Raw genomic sequence first — 12,082 nt, 5'->3', positions numbered from 1 at the left:
ATGTGAGTATCCTTTCCTCAACTGCTTGGAAAGCGCTTGGTTCACCATCGCTTTTGCCTGAGATGAGAAATCTGACAGGCTTTGATAAAGGAACCAGTCGACCATTAGGGATCCTTCCCGATGTGCCCATAACATTGAGAAGGAAAATAGTTCACATGAACGTAATGGTAGTTCAAGGACCCCTGGATTACAATCTACTCCTTGGACGAGACTATATTTATTGCATGGGAGCAATTGTCTCCTCACTCTTTAGAGTAATGTGTTTTCCGCACGAAGGAAGAGTGGTCAAGCTCGTGGACCAGCTTTCATTTCCCGGAGCATACAGAGCAAATAGTCATATACCATCCCTAAATGGTCTTTTCACGCAAGAAATGTCTCAATATCCAGTCCGTCCTCCCGATGAGCGCGAGTAATTCGGAGGGATATGACTGAAACCCAGAGGGCATGCACCCTGGTCTGCTTTGGCAGGAAAACTTCGGGTATAGGGTAGGTTTCCGCAGGAGAATATGACTAGTCTGTACCCCGTCCGTGAGTGGAAAAGAGGGTTATTCTAGAACAAGATTCTCTTGTCAAAGTTATGTGAGTGGAGTAGCCTCCTTCACTCACCTTTGTCTATTTCGGTAAACATGGTCGAAGAAGTGTTTTGTTTGCGTTGTGAATAAAGCAATCTTTGGGTAACCTGTAAGAGGTAGACCTCTCTCGGTAAAACAATGTTTTATCGGAAAGAAGTAGGGGTAACCTTGAAACTCTATTTTATACCTGGGGGCATGAAAACCTTTTGGAGTGCAAGCAAAGAGTGATCATTTATCTATTTTTTGGATTGGTTGTTTCCTAACTTGCATAAAGAAAGGATGTGGGGCAAAACTCTAAAAGTTGTCATTTTATATGAGACATTCTTATCACACGACTGGATTAATCGAGCATTTTTAGCACATAGTTCAAGCTCGTTAAAAAATAAACATAAGACATGAGCAAATGTTTCCACCCGCGTTTAAGCTCGTTAAAAAATGAACTATTCCCCGGTAAATAACCACCGTGAATGAAGTACTTCAGCCATTAAAGCCTTGGTCGTGTTTGCACCATCACCTCCACTTTTTCATTGGCCGATCATTCACCTCCATTTGATTGTTTACCCATTTTGAGGAACAGCTGCAAAGATTGATTTCACTAGCCATCCTTGTGACACTGCCGTGATTGGAAAATTCCAAACCTTACCTGGAATCAGCTGCTACCCGTTTTATCACTCGTTCCTCAAAAAAAGAGTCTTCTTTAACCTCTTTTCAACTGACTCGTAAAATATGAAAAGATTGCCGAGTCCTTGGCCTTCCAGCTCGTTAAAGGGACAGGAAGTGCTATCCCTCATCTAGATTTTAATCTTTTTGGACCTGAGGGATTATTGCACAAAAAGATCGAGTGCTTGTTTTGTTCGGCTCGTTAAAACTATTGAAAATTCATCCCTTCTGTATTGTTTTATACTTTTTCAGACTTAAGGGATTAGATGACGAAAAAGGAATTTTTGAGTTATCTTTACGTACCTTTTCAGACTCTCTAAAATTGAAAAAGACCGAGTTATCTTTGTCATTAAACTTGTTAAAAAGATTAATAGCGACAAACTTGTCTTTAGACGAGAACGAGTTTCACTATCGCTAGGCTCGTTAAAACATAGCGATGGGTTTGCCCGAAGGGCAAATTATAGAACAAGCATATGTTATCCTCCTCAAGCTTGACAAAAATAAAGAGGTACTGGTCAGCAATGACTGGGGAAAAATTGGGAAGAAAACTCAAAGAATCTTTATTGGTAGCAAGTCGCTCTTGAACATGACACTTCCACTCCGTGTCCGAGTCGGGTTGGGTTGTTTCATTCACCGGTCACATCGCCATGGTCACACCATACCATCCACATTTGGGGTTAATGCTACCAATCCATCACATCAGTGTCGCCGACATGTTCAAGAGAAGTCATCCAGAGAAGCCACCTGTGTCTCACCCACTACCATACATTATACTCCATTCTTTCATGACCGCCACCCTGAACCGTATATCATCAGATCGTTTTCACCTCCATCAAAATCATTTGCTTCGTTCCGTGTCATTGATGTGGGATTCATTAAGGCCCTCCTGTGACGGATCACTTCTTGTCGACATCAGCTCATTATCCAAGAAGTTGATCTAGGAACACCCCATTCAGTACTTTGAAGATTGCATGCCTTAATGGCAAGTTTCTCACTTCCGGCGACAGGTTTACATCAATGGCCTTCGACCAAAAGATTTTGCGTGGCGTTCGATGCCAAGTCCTTTATTCACACCACGTTAATTGTACTGTAGTACCTTGAGGGTCATTATCATTATCGGTGATTCCTCTCGCGCTTGTTAACAGTTTACATCATTGATTGGTAATCAAGCGATGTCTTTCCATGTTCGACTTCAAAACATTTCTCACATGGATCGACTTGTACTTCGAGTGAATATTGGACGAGATTGAAGACCCCGGATATAGTTTCATCCATCCGGGCTGCGATATATATTCAGGGAAATAAAGACATTAAATGTACAAGCACTGCAGCACAGATAATCATCCTACCAAAAGGATGATGGCTCTATCAGAATCATCAGTCTACACTCAGACGATTGTCTGTCCTATGTGCATGAAAATGAATTTATAAAGCTGAGCATGGGAATGCCCACCTCAGCTAGATCATGAAAAACAATATGAAGACAATGTATTGTATTGTATCTTATTACAGGTCTCCTCCCAGCATTGAAAGAACTTCGGATCCTCATAATAAAGCATTTCACCCGACACCAAAAGGTTAACGGCCTCATACTTTAGGGGGCAACTGTTATAGACATTTTTGTGCCTTATAACTCCAAGCATGATATGTCCATAACCCAAGGGCTCCTAAGTCCCTAAAAGTGTTGTTCTAACCCCTAAAGGAACAAGGTCAACAGATTACAGCTTCTCCTAGAAGTTCTACACCTGAAACTGCTCAGAATAAGTCAAAACAGGATCATTTCAGCTGCTCCACTGGCTAGGTGCGTTGCATTGCACCTAAATACGCTGGCTAGGTGCGTTGCAATGCACCTAAATACACTGTGAGGGTGCGTTGGGCGAGAAATGACAAATGGAAATGTCATTCCGCGAGGTGGAGAGACAATGGAAGCTTCCAGAATCTTCTCATGTGACACTTGCCTCACTGAATTCGACCAAGGATGAGTAAGAGGCCTTCAGTCTCCAAGTGGAAGCAAGAACTGACGGAGAGAAGACACTAATCAAATCACAAGCTGACTCATCCTCCTTACACATATCTATATATGGATCCCTCATCCCAGAGATCCAGAGGCTGGAATTTTGCACATTGTAAGGAATTGCTGTTGGTTTTGAGACAAACATCAGAGTATTGGGTGATCTATGCTTTGTTGGAGGTGAAGAGGGGCTTCTTTGCTGGGAGGTTGATGCTGGGTCAGGAACCATCGGTTGTAACTCCTCCTGGATCTTTTCTTGTTTATCAATAAAAACTATTTGAGTTTTTCCTCCATGCTTTTGTATCATTGATGCTTGTTACATTTGTATGGTTAACTTAAATCTGATCCTAAGTTGTTTATGAATATAGATCCATGTCTTTGTATAGTGTTCCTCTTCTGTGATTTTACAGGTACTTGGTGAAGCTGGGCAAGTAAGGGAGCAGGTAGCTGAAGACTGTCAAAGAAGAGAGGGATTGGATCAAAGGATTAGCGCAAGACACAGGTTGGTTCTTTCTATTCCTCTCTATCTATAGTTCATAAAGGAAATACAAAAGTAGTTTTTCTCTATTTGTTTCTAAGGCAGCTGTCACACCTTAGTGGGATAGAGCAGTTCTAAATAGACACTTTTCCCGGTAACAGTCGCCATAGGGTATCACAGGGGAAGGCTGAACCACTCACCCTATACACAGCAAACCACTAGGGGAAGGTTGAACCACTCACCCTATGGTTGCTCATCGCTCCAATAAGTACCCCAAGCCCCCCGGAGCTCCCAAAGCTCAATGTCCATATCATACAGGACCCTCATAAGAGGGTCTCTCCATGACTCATAGTCATTCTCGAAAAGTCAAGAATTTGACCTTTCCCAAGGGCTTTGTCAGAATGTCGGTGACATGCTCATCAATCCCAATGTGATGGAGCCTTATTGCTCCTCGTTATACCATATCCCAGATAAAGTGGTACCTGATATCTATGTGTTTGGAGTGATCATGAAATATGGGATCCTCTGATAATCATATCCCACTCTGGTTGTCACAGAGGATCATGATGGTATCCATCACATATCCAAACATCTCACTAAAGAGCTTCCTCAACCAAACAGCTTCACAGGAGGCATTACTCGCAGCGATGTATTCGACCTCAGCGGTGCTTAAGGAAACCAACTTTTGCTTCCTACTCATCTAGGATATCGAAGCAGAACCCAAAGAAAAACAGCACCCATAAGTGCTCTTGTGATCCACCACATTGTCACCCAATCAGCATCAAAATAACCATGCAGCCTCACATCTCCGGTAGTGTATCTCAGTCCATGAGTGATTGTGCCCCGAAGATATCTCAGAAGATTCTTGGCACCAATCTAATGTAAATGATGAGGCTCAACCATATATTGGCTCAACATATTAACTGCAAAACATATATTTGTACAGGAGTTCACCAAGAACATAAGTGCTCCTATAAGTTGACGATACTCAGAAGCATTTCCCAATTCAGGTCCGACAGCACTACTACATAACTTCTTAAAGTTAAGTTCCATCGAGGTAGTCACAGGCTTGCAGTCCACCATCCCAAATCTTTCCAATATTTTCACAACATATTTTCCTTAAGATAGGAAAATTTCTCCTGCCTTTTGCCAGACCTCCAACCCTACGAAGTAGTGCATCAGTCCTAGGTCCTTCATCTCAAATTTGGAAGCCAACTCCCTCTTACATTTGTGAATGAAAGGGTCTGCAACTGTCAGAAAGACATCATCCACATAAAGTACCAGTATGAGAGGTTTATCATTTTCAAACTTAAAGTAAAGGTTCGGATCAGCTTCACTTCTAGTGAATCTTAGCTTCATCAGATAGTTATCAATCCTCTCATACCAAGCCTAGGGTGCTTGCTTCAAGCCATAGAGAGCCTTCTTCAACCTGCATACATGAGATTCTCGGTCATGAACCTCAAACCCCTTGGGTTGTTCCACATAGGCTTCCTCTTTGATCAAACCATGCAAGAAATCGGCCTTGAGATCCATCTGATATAGTTTCCATCCTTGTGAGGCAGCAAGGGCTATGATCAAGTGGATGGTGGTCTCATCATAACCTACACCTTCCTTTTGAGAGTAGCATCGAGCAACAAAGTGAGCCTTAAACATTTTTGCACTTCCAATAGCTCCATGCTTGATTTTGAAGAGCCACTTAGAGGTGACAACCGATTTGTCCTGGGGTCTAGGGACCACATCCCATACATCATTCTTCATAATAGACTCGTCTTCACTCATAGCATCCTTCCATACTTGTTGCTTCACGGCTTCTTCAAATGATGAAGATTCATTTTGAATGATAATGCTCATGGCGGTCAAGTATCATTGATACATGTTCGACTTCTTGCTCTCACGGAAAGTCCCCCTCGGTGCAATATGTCTCTCGGCATCTTCGAGAGTCTCCATAAGCCATGAGGGTCTCAACTTAGAGGAGGGCTCTTGGGGAGGAGGATCAATAAGATCCATAGGTTCATCAACATATGGCATCGTATCGTCCTCTTTTGCACCCTATTTTCTGATGTCAGCTTCTTTTTCCTTTCTTTGGATAGGAAGGTTGTCGATCTTGTTGAGGACCATATCTTCGTCAAAGGTAACGTTATGACTTATCTCAACTTCCCTTTGACCAGCCACATAAATTCTATAGCCCTTAGAATTTTCACTATATCCCACAAAGATTACTTTCTTTCCAAATGCGCCCAATTTGCTTCTTTTCTCTTTCGGCACATGAAAATATATGAGACTTCCAAAAATTCAGAAGTGAGAGACATCGGGTTTTTTACCAGTGAACATTTCTTCGGGAGTCTTGGAGTCCAATGCTTGATGAGGGCATCAGTTTTGAACATACACGACGGTATTCACAGCTTCGGCCCATAGAAACTTCAAAAGCCCTTGATCATGAAGCATGGCACAAACAACTTCCACAATAGTATGATTCTTCCTTTCAACCACACCATTCTACTCAGAAGTGTATGGTGTTGTGGTCTCCCTCTTAATGTCAACTTCTCTGCAATAGTCATGGAATTCACTTGATTTGTACTCAGTCCTTAATATCTTGATTCTCTTCTTGGATTGGTTTTCGATCATGGCTTTGAAGTGACGGAACCAGGTGAACACTTCATCCTTCTTTTTCAAGAAGTAGATCCAAGTCTTGCGAGAATAGTCATTCGTAAAGGTGAGATAATATAAGTATACTCCCAAAGAGTTTATGGGCATCATACCAAATATGTCGGAGTGGATCAACTGCAATATATCAATGGTCTTGCTATTACTCGAGGAGAATGGTCCCCTTGTAAGCTTTCCTTCGACCCATCTCGGCCATATACCTTCATGCTCTACTCTGAACTCGGGAATACCTGTCACCATCTGTCTCACATCGGGAAGAGCCATAATGAACATGGGCAAACCTCAATGCCATAGTTCAGATTGTAGAGATGTGTCGCAAAACATGGCTCCCAATGTACTTCCTCCAACTTGAAGCAAAGTGTCAACCCAGAACCCAAGAGTAAAAGCATCTTTAAAATTCCTTTTCCAAACATGTACCTTTCCATCGATGAATGCCACCATGTATCCTTTGTCTTCCATTGTCAAAATGGACACCAGGTTCTTCTTAAGATCAGGTACATATAAAACTTCTTGTAAATGAATCGTGTTACCCTGGTTCAACTAAAGGGTAACATTCCCTACTCCCTTCACGGGATAAGTGGCATCGTCTCCAAGAATAATATCCAATTTTGTCTCCTTCTCTATCAAATCAGAGACAACTTCCTTGTATCCGGTGAAATGCCTTGAGGCACCACCATCAATTAGCCAATTCCCCAAACTGTCCGAAGGAGAGGTAATGGAGAGGGTCGATATAAGATAGTATTCCTTTTGCTTATTGTTAACAACATTTGATTCTCCATACCTGGAGTTCCTATATCACTGTGTAATTGCACCTATAAAATAATAGCCAAAGTTATTGCCTCAAGCTTGAAGCCTATTGTGTCCAAATCTATGTCTAAGGAGCAATTTTTGTTCCTCGAAGGCAAACAAATTCATGAAGCGATAGGGGTGGCACAGGAAGGCATTCAGAGCATTAAAATCCACAAATTAAAGGTGGGCAGTTCTCAAGATAGACCTTTCTAAAGCCTACGATAGGGTTAGTTGGCTATACATTAGGCTTCTGCTCGTCCATGTTGGCTTCAGTCTACCCTTTATTATCTAGATAATGAGATGCCTTCAATCGATATCTTTTGTAGTATTAATCAACAGATTTGCTTCACCCTTTTTTCATGCACAAAGGGGCCTTTGGCAAGGGTTCCCATTGTCACCTCTCCTTTTTCTTATGGTTGGAGAAGGTCATAGCAGGTTGATGGCTGAAGCAAATCGAACAGGGGAGTTCAATGGTACAATCATTGCACAAATGCATGTTATAATGCACCTATACTTATTTTTTGCAATGGATACATAAGAGATGTTGACAAATTGATTGAAATTTTAGGCCTATTTGGGAAAGCTACATGAATGATTGTAAATGACAGGCAATCCACAATATCCTTTCATAATTTGGATGTCAAAGAGCTCCTTAGCCTGGAAGTGGGGGGAGACATATTTTTACTCAGGCCCTTATTGATTCTCTGAGAGATGGGGCTTACTCAAAGCTTTCTCATTTAGAAAATATAGCTAACAAAATCATCTGGTGCCAAGGTTGGATGTCAATAGATGAGTTGGGCATTGAGGAAGCACATAGGGAGGTATGGTTAAGGTACATGGATACTTTTAGAGAGGGACACATAAGAAGCATTGATAGCAATGATGAACTAGTCTGGTCCTCCCCAACTAGCATATACTCACCCAGGCTTGGCTATGTACCACTGAATGTGCAAAGAGAAATAGGGAAAGCAATCTGGTGGTGGAAACATATTTTGCGAGAAAAATGTTGCAAAGGCTAGTATTTTTATTTGGTGTGCCCTTAGCAACAAAGTCCCCACTTGGGATGTTATGCAACAAAGATACAAAATTGGCCCTGGTTGGTGTACTCTATGCAAAATGCACAAGGAAACAATCACAAACCTATTTATAAGTTGCCCTTTTACTCTATAGATATGGAAACAGTGTCAATTGGCTAATGATTAGGCCTGGAACTAGAATGGTTTGTCTATTGAGTAAGCTTGGAGAAATTGGAGCTCCAACCCAGTAACTATATTTTTCAAGGCACTTCCACTGATCCTATGCTATGGGATATGGTTGGCCCGAAATTAAGCCATCTTCCAGGATCTTACTTCTTCCCCTATTTAGGTTGTAAGTGAGGGGCTAGCAATTCTAGCCCATTATTCTCAAGTAAAAGCTTCACCTCCTCCCCTAGTTATTATCTCTACATAGCCTGACGGGTTCATTCCACCGGCTTACTTCGACGGGGCATCACAAGATGAAAATCAATTAAGTAGGGGTGGCACCATACTTTTCATGTTTGAGTACCATTCCTTTCACGTTAATATGGGCTTCGGTCCTGGCTCCAACAATTGAGTTCAACTATTGGTTGTAAAATCTATCATGCGTTATGCATTAGAGAAAGGTTGTGAAAGGCTACAGGTTTATGGAGACTCACTGCTAGTGGTTAACTAGATTAATGACATACAACAATGTAAAAACATTCTTCTTGATCAAATTTTGGAGGTCATGCATCTTAAGACAAGTTTTGATTATTCTTTATGTTCTCATATTTAAAGGGAGAAGAATACTCAAGTGGATTGCTTGTCAAAAGGACTAAGTCTTATGCATTGTCAATGGAAAATTTTGGAACAGCGCGACAATACCTTCTATCAGTTTTTTCATAGACCATTTATGGATAACATCCGCCTTGGCCCTCCTTTCAGCGAGCTACTGATCCTCTTTTACATACATTTGACTATGATATATTTTGTTATCATCATCCACTAGTGAAGGGCATCTTCACTTTTTCTGCAATTTTTTGTGACCCGGATTTTGTATAAATCCTATATGGCGGTCAGTCTAGATCTCTATGAGCAGTCTTATTAGATAGTTTTGTAAATCAGCAGCTTTCATACAGTCTAAAACTTGTATACCATTATGGTGATCAATACATATATACTAAACAGTTTGATGCAAATAGTTTAGACATTATGCAAACCAACAGAATGCACAGAGTGATGTGCATATACAAAATGTAACTTTGTATCGTTTTGAAAGGGAAATAAAGTTATGGTTTTTTTCCAAGGAAAAGAAATGATTCCCCTCTCTCTTATTTATAGATTCCCTTTGGGGTCTTTTCTTCTTAATTTAATTTGAGGGGTTACAATTTTTCCTCCACTTTGCCCCAATTTTGGCTTCCTTCACAATTTTTGCCCCAATTACCCCAATTTACCCAATGTTGCCCCAACAGTATTGGATAATGGGTTTGCCCCTTTATCATTGACTATAGCCTATGGAGTTGGATAGGCTACTTCATGCTCCCTTGGGAAATTAATTCGTAGGGAACATTACAGATGTAAATTACCCTTTTGTAGTGAGACAGACGAAGCTCTACTTACACACAAGTAGAATTATCTCTTATTGTCATTTTTTAAAAGAAGTGTAGGACACAATTTGGTGAATTGTTCTTGGTCTCTTTCCAATGTTGCACTTCCCAAGCCCTCTCCATTTATGGGAACATCAAGGTGAAATAATTTTACATGTCATCAATGGCATTTCTTGTTTAGAATACGTTCACTCAAAGGGGGATCTGTAAAGAGACCCTTACTCTGAGAATCCCATAATGTCTTGTTCTCCATATCTTTAGAATGAAAGCCACTTATCCTCCTATAAATCAACTCAATCCAATCCTCATACAGAATGAGGCATTTTGTCAAATAATTGGGCTCATTTTGGATAGAAAAATTATCTTCATAGAATGAGGTATGCCCAGAAATTTATAAATTCCTAAATGGCATCAAAAACCCATTCAAAAAATGTTCTTCAATTCCTTACTAGACAACATGAAGTCTCAACTTCTACATTCCCAAAACGACTATGTTCTGGGCATTTATAGACTGTTCTGAGCAAAGAATATTTTTTTTCACTTATCAAGGTCCTTAGACATTCTTCATAATCTCAGTGACCTAGTGATACTCTCATGTTTCTCTAGAATGCTCTGAACTTCCAATCTGCACACACCTCCTCCCAGAAACACTTTTCCTTGCTCTCAAAAAAGTTGTTTTCTTCTTGCTTTTTTCCAGGTCTGAATCCTGAGGATTTGTGTCAGATCCTATTGTTAGGTATCTTAGGAAGGTTCTACTTGGCCGGTTCTTCATCGTGCTGCAACATGGAAACCATGAGTTCCATAAACTTGGGCGATTTCAGTCATGTTGCGACATGGAAACCCAAGTTCCTCGCACCAGGGCTGCGGTTTTCGCCCGGGCGGGAGATGGAGACCTAAAGGTTCCCAGAATTAGGCGGTTTCCCTCATGCCACGAAATAGAAGCCCTCGGGTTCCGCGGACTTGGGCGGTTCTCTGTCATTCCGCAGCATGGAAACTCAAGTTCCCTGCACCGAGGTCACGGTTTCTGTCATGGCGGGACATGGAAGACCTGAGTTTCCCATAATTGGGTGGTTTCCATCATGCCACGGAATGGAAAGCCCCATGTTCGGTAGACTTGGGCGGTTGTTCCCTGTCGCGCACGGACATGGAAACCTGAAGCTCCCCAGACTTGGGCAACCGTTCCCTGTCGCACAATGACATGGAAACCTGAAGCTCCCCAAACTTGGGCGGTCATTCCCTGTGGCACGATGACATGGAAACCCGAAGCTCCCCAAACTTGGGCGGCAATTTTAGCTGTGGCGCGACATGGGAACCCCGTGTTTCCCAGACTTGGGTAGAAATTTTTGTCGTGATGCGAAATGGAAACCTCATGTGTCCACTGACTTGGGTAGCAGTTTCCATCGCATCGCGAAATGGACACCCCGAGTTCCCCAGACTTTGGCGGCTTTTCGTCGCCCCACGACATGGAAATCTGAAGTTCCACAGACTCTCGAGCGATTCAGGGCATGTCACGACATGGAAACCCCCAAGTTCCCCGTGCCAGGGCAAGACATGGAAACCCCAGGTTTCCTAGACTTGGGTGGTTTCCGTCGGTGGTTCCGGTCGCGCCACGACATGGAAACCACGAGTTCCCCAGACTTGGGCAGCAGTTTCGAAACACCCCAAGTTCCCCAGACTTGCGAGCTAGTTTCCATCATCATGGAAACCCCAAGTTCCCCACATTGGGGCTTTGTTGAAAACCCTGAGTTTCCATCGTGCCGTAAAATATGGAAACTCGTGGTTCCATCAAGGGTGGGACATGGAAACCCCAAGTTTCCCTAGACTTGGGCGTCGCCGGTTTCGGCTGTGGCACGACATGGAAACCCCAAGTTTCCCAGGCTTGGGCGCGACATGGAAACCCCAAGTTTCCCCAGGTTTGGGCACTGAGGCGCGACATGGAAACCCCAAGTTTCCCTAGGTTTGGGCGCCAGGGTGTGACGTGGAAACCCCAAATTTTGTGTGTCGGGGCGCGACCTGGAAACCCCAAATTTCGGGCGCCGGGGTGCGACATGAAACCCCAAATTTCGGGTGTCGGGGCACGACATGGAAACCCCAATTTTTCCCATGCTTGGGCACCTTTTCCGTCGCAACGTAGAAACCCCAATTTTCCCATGCTTGCGGCGCCTTTTCCGGCGCAATGTGGAAACCCCAAATTTTGGGCATCGGGGCGCTACATGGAAACCCCAAATTTTGGGCACTGGGGCACGACATGGAAACCCCAATTTTCCCGAGCTTCAATGCCTTTTTCGTCGCGACGCGGAAAC

Source organism: Pinus tabuliformis, chromosome Q, assembly GCF_031772625.1.
Source record: "Pinus tabuliformis cultivar Carrire ecotype Pingquan chromosome Q, CPIR1, whole genome shotgun sequence".
NCBI lineage: Eukaryota > Viridiplantae > Streptophyta > Pinopsida > Pinales > Pinaceae > Pinus > Pinus tabuliformis.
This window is presented reverse-complemented; position numbering follows the sequence as displayed.